We start from the raw sequence: 6,000 nt of genomic DNA on the forward strand, positions 1-6,000 counted from the left end.
AAAATAAGTTATATTAGAAAGGAAAGAAATAAGGAGCTTCCCAGGTGGTGCTAGTGATAAAGAACCTGCCTGGAGGTAAGAGATGCACGTTCAGTCCTTGGGTGGGAAAGATCCCCTGGAGGAGGACAGGACAACCCTCTCCAGTATTGTTGCCTGGAGAATCCCATGGACAGAGGAGCCTGGCAGGCTATACGGTCCATAGGGTCACCAAGAGTCAAACACGACTGAAGAGACTTAGCGCACATGCACGCAGACAGGAAATAAAATTCCAAAGAGCAAAGACAAAGAGGTATTTTTGAACATAGTTATTGTGGTAGAGTAGCTTCAGGAGCACAGATTCGATAAGTGAACTCAGTCAAGTTACAGAATACAGAACTAGAATTTGCGATGTAAGGAACAAAATTTATAACCTTTTGATAATATTGATCTTATCCATGGAAAGAAAGAGAGATAAAGATGAGGCATACAAGACAAAGTAATATCAACACATTTTTAATACTGAACACAGCAAGAGAGGGAAAGTAGAAAATACACAATTCTAGAATAAACCAATTCCAATCTGTGCCAATCAATGAAGAGCAGATATATGAGAAAACCCAGGAAGAGTTAATAGAATTCAGAGTGCCCATTATTATTCAATCTGTCCATGGAAGGATTCTTTAGCACCTGATATTTGCTTATGAAAGAAATATACTTAAAATTTTCTGTTAAGCATTGTGAATTTAATACATGCATTTATTTCTATTCTGTCTAACACACACACACACACACAAGCAATTAAAAAGGAACAGACTCATTTGCCTCCTTAGCAGAGTAGGCAGTGAATCAGTCTTATAAAAAAAGGATAGACTCACAAAGCCAAAGAAAATTAGAATAATGTAGTGATGTTAACTAAATTTTAGAATACTGGAAGCCAAATGGGCAGTTGTTAGAGATTTAGGAGACCTGACAGGGAGATTCTTCTGTGTGAGGAAAAGGAAGATTAACAACAAGGTAAACATGCTTTAAAATTACCAAGCATGATTTGCTACTTAAAAATTTAGGTATAAACTAGGACCAACAGACTGGTTCCAAATAGGAAAAGGAGTATGTCAAGGCTGTATATTGGCACCCTGCTTATTTAACTTCTATGCAGAGTACATCATGAGAAACGCTGGGCTGGAGGAAGCACAAGCTGGAATCAAGATTGCCGGGAGAAATATCAATCACCTCAGATATGCAGATGATACCACCCTTATGGCTCAAAGTGAAGAGGAGCTAAAAAGCCTCTTGATGAAAGTGAAAGAGGAGAGTGAAAAAGTTGGCTTAAAGCTCAACATTCAGAAAATGAAGATCATGCCATCTGGTCCCATCACTTCATGGCAAATAGATGGGGAAACAGTGGAAACAGTATCAGACTTTATTTTGGGGGCTCCAAAATCACTGCAGATGGTCATTGCAGCCATGAAATTAAAAGACGCTTACTCCTTTGAAGGAAAGTTATGACCAACCTAGATAGCATATTCAAAAGCAGAGTCATTACTTTGCCAACAAAGGTCCGTCTAGTCAAGGCTATGGTTTTTCCTGTGGTCATGTACGGATGTGAGAGTTGGACTGTGAAGAAAGTTGAGTGCCGAAGAATTGATGCTTTTGAACTGTGGTGTTGGAGAAGACTCTTGAGAGTCCCTTGGACTACAAGGAGATCTAACCAGTCCATTTTGAAGGAGATCAGCCCTGGGATTACTTTGGAAGGAATGATGCTGAAGCTGAAACTCTAGTACTTTGGCCACCTAATGTGAAGAGTTGACTCACTGGAAAAAACTCCGGGATGAATTCAATCTGTCCATCTGATGCTGGGAGGGATTGGGGGCAGGACGAGAAGGGGACGACAGAGGATGAGATGGCTGGATGGCATCACTGACTCGATGGACAGGAGTCTGAGGGAACTCCGGGAGTTGGTGATGGACAGGGAGGCCTGATGTGCTGCGATTCATGGGGTCGCAAAGAGTCGGACACGACTGAGTGACTGAACTGAACTGAACTGATCAGCTGTGAGAATAGAAAAGTATTTTTCAATATACATGCTCTCAAATAATTTCTCCCTCTATATAATCACCAGCAGCTCCTCGAGAATGTTCTAAAGCAAAACAAGGGAAGAAGCAAGAGAGGAGGGCTTCCCTGGTGGCTCAGTGGTAAAGAATTTCCCCTGCTAAAGCAGGAGACCTAGGTTCTATCCCTGGGTTCAGACGATTCCCTGGAGGAGGAAATGGCAATCCGCTCCAGTATTCTTGCCTGGAGAATCCCATGGATAGAGGAGCCTGGTGGGCTGCAGTCCATGGAGTCACAAAGGAGTCAGAAACAGCTTAGTGACTGAACAAATAAGAAAGGAAAGTACGATATATCTTCCAACTTTCTATTAGAGTTCCTAGTTTCAAAAAACCAAAGAGAATTCTAGATGATTACCTAGATGAATAGTATTATCTGAAAGATATGAGTCATTTGTAGACTCATTGGATGTGCTAGAAAAACAAGCCATACCACTGCACTGACCCCAAAGAAATGTGACATTTTTCATCTCTCAAGGAGTGGTGGTGATAGGAGTGGGGTGAGGGTGGTAGAATGAAAGGTTCAGTTCAAAGAACCCAAGATCATGTACATCTAACGAAGTCTGTTCATTAAATTATACAGATTTTTGGCCAGAGGCTCAATTCCGCCTTCAATCAAGTTGTACTGAAGAGACTTTTCAAGAGTCACACCAACTGGTGGTGCTCTGTCCCTTTCCCTGATGATCCAGAAGATGAAGCATCCTGGCCCCAGAAGACAAAACAGCTGTGGCTGCGGGGACTATAGTGGAGAACAACATGCATATCCAGGAAATGCCCAAACTGAAGTTGTGGGCTGTGCATGAGCGGACATGTGTGGAACCACATCCTCAAGGCCAGGGGTAAGATCCTCACCTTCAGCCAGCTGGCCCTGGACTCCCCCAAGGGCTGTAGCACCATCCTGCTCTCCGGCCCTCACGAAAGCAGGGAGGTATACAGGCATTTCCTGAAGGCCCGGGGAACAGCACGGCCACACCAAACCCTTGTGGGACCAGAGGTTCCAGTGTGCCAAAGTCCACCCAGACAGATGCAGCTCCAAATACTAACCCAATATCCTACCTTGTTATTAATGATTTTGGATGTAAGTAATAAAGAAAATGAAACAAAATGAAAAGAAAAAAATCACTGAAGCTTTTTGTTTTATTTTGTAAACAAAATCACTGGAGATCAGTGGACACCTTGGAGATGACAACCTAGATACATATTGGCTCCAGCCACTTGGTAGGAGAGGTAAGGAAAAAAAACAATGATTTCGGTGTATCACATGGTTACAATCCAGATGGTCAAACTTCTGTAGCAGCTCGAAAGAAGCAGTGAGAACAGGAATCAGAGAGGGCAGTTAACTACTAGAATTCCTTTCAAGAATTGATTGGGGGCCTTGAGTTGCCCCTACCTATAAAAAGAACTGTTCCTTACAGTTATTTCTGAAACCAATGGAGAAGAGCACTCCTTGCCCCTTCCTTTATCCATCCTAAGCCAAGTTAAAGTTGGCCATGGACACATTTGACTGAGACATCCTAGCTCATACATCTGCATCCCGAGTGAAAGGGTATTAGAGAAATGAGAATCTAACACTTTCAGCTCTGTTGGTATTTCATCACTAAGTCATGTCCAACTCCTTCGTGACCCCGTGGACTGTAGCCCACAAGACTCCTCTCTCCATGGGATTCTCCAGGCAAGAATATTGGAATGTGTTACCATTTCCTATGCCAGGGAAATTCCCAACCCAGGGAATATTCCCAACCCAGGGATAGAATATCTCCTGCTCAGTAGGTGGATTCTTTACCACTGAGCCACCTGGGAAGCCCAGCATTTTCAGCTACTATACAGTAAGACATTCTTTACTTTCCTACAATGTCCATCAGAGAGAGAACTTTCCTAATTACATAAAAGGCTTCAGATGCTGGGCATACAAAACAGACAGGTGTTTGTTTTGTTGTATTTTTACCTTTTTCTATGATATCCATGAAATAGTGGCCCTAACACTAGAGAGAGGTGAAAGGAATTTTCCTAGAGAACAACATGGAATATGAGGACGATGGTTATTCACTGAACTTAGAGAACAACCAGACAGACTGGAATGGAAGACTTCAGAATAAAAGTTCTGGAAGAGATTTCCTAAAATTAAATTAAAATTATTTCAAAAAATAGATTATTTGACAATTTTGACTTAGTGGAAAATGGAACTGAGAAGTCTTAAACAATATGGAAAAGTTAGGCACAGATTGTTAAGAAACACTAAATAACAATAATAATAATAATGAGAAATTAATTCCACAGATGAATACAAGTTGTGCAAGAAAAAAGTTTTAATACTGTGTATGTGTGCGCTCAGTTTGGCTCTGAATTAAACAATATACACATAGCCATAATAACTAGAAACTCTGAAGAAAGATTCAACTTGAATGTTAAAACCTGGGTTCGTTAGCTAGGAAGAGGAGATACACATATCTGTAAAAGGAACATCAGGATGTGAGAGCAGTTTAACAGAGCTATATTTCCAGTTTCTATAGTAAGAAGTCAATACACAATATCTGAAATTTGGGAGATATTCAAAATGAGTTATTTTAGAACCTAGCCAAATAAAAAAGAAGATGACTAAAAAATTGAAAATTGGCATCCACCAGGAAGTACAGAACTGTTGCTGGAAAGGATGGACAGGAGACTACAGTTTACATTTTATATATTACATTTTGATTTTTATATCATTTCCAAGATTTATTTTTACATAAGGCACACTTAATCTGTGAATTAAAAATCCATAGCTACAAAGAATTCACTACTTACTTCTAGTAGCATTAAAGTTGCATTATTTGAAAACCTGTAAGTCACAGTATAGCAAAAACTATGGAGATTTTTGTATCTTTTGACTCAGTAATTCCAATCATGACAATTTATCATGAGGAAACAATTCAATAAAGGGAAATATTATTTATTTTAGCATTATAGATTTGTGCATAAGAAAATAACTGTACAGGATTGATGACAAGCAAATATGTTAAAATCTACAAATTCAAACTACATTGAAAATATACCAATCATTTTAGAAGATAATATTTAACTAATTTACTACTTAGAAAGTGGTAAAAAAAGGGAAATAATCAAGTATCTAACATGTTTCTCCCATATAAAACAAATGTTTAACAAAATACTTGACAGCCTCAAAACAGACAACCATATATTATGTGCCAGCTGATAAAAGATACAACAACACATATAAATTGTTTTTGCCAAAAGTAACAAGCTTCAATCAGATCAAGCCATACAAATAATCTAGTTTTAAACAGATACATTGCAAGAATAAAAATTAATAGGAAAAGTAATATAAGATTTAAAGATACTAAAGAGATACATAAAAATAAATACAAAGTTTTGACTTTATTTGAATACTGATGTAAACAAACTCATTGTAAATAAACTATCGTATAACTAGCAAAATTTGAACATGGACATGTTATCAGATAATATTAATGGGTTATTTCTAATGCATTTTTAAGAAAAGATAATACTGTAGGTATGTTTAAAAGGGAATCCTTACCTTTTAGCAATATATGCTGCTATATTTACGGCATATTCTTGGAATACATTTATAATATTCTTGGAATATTTTCTATGTAAAATAATTGAAAGGAAATGTAAGATTTGTCCTTCACTTATAATATTAAAAATTAATTGCACAGACCAAGTAGAATTGCAGATATTTCATCAAATATGAAATCCAACTAACAATTCAAACCAAGTGAAATTGTAATTCTTTCATTCTTTCCTCTTCCTTATTCACTTCTTTTCTCTCTTTTTTATACTTATTCTCTATATTCATATTTCATCTTCCTTTTTCTATATTATTTACCTTCTTGCTCCCTATTTCTTTGTGAAATAAATTTACCTATAAAGAAATTTCATTGTGGAAGTGCATTAT

General features: G+C 37.9%; 1 pseudogene; it reads left to right on the forward strand.

Annotated features, from left to right (window-relative positions):
- LOC102170735 overlaps positions 1 to 3,127 on the forward strand; it is a 99,585-nt pseudogene extending 96,458 nt beyond the window's left edge.

Source organism: Capra hircus, chromosome 1 (assembly GCF_001704415.2).
Source record: "Capra hircus breed San Clemente chromosome 1, ASM170441v1, whole genome shotgun sequence".
Taxonomy (NCBI): Eukaryota; Metazoa; Chordata; class Mammalia; order Artiodactyla; family Bovidae; genus Capra; species Capra hircus.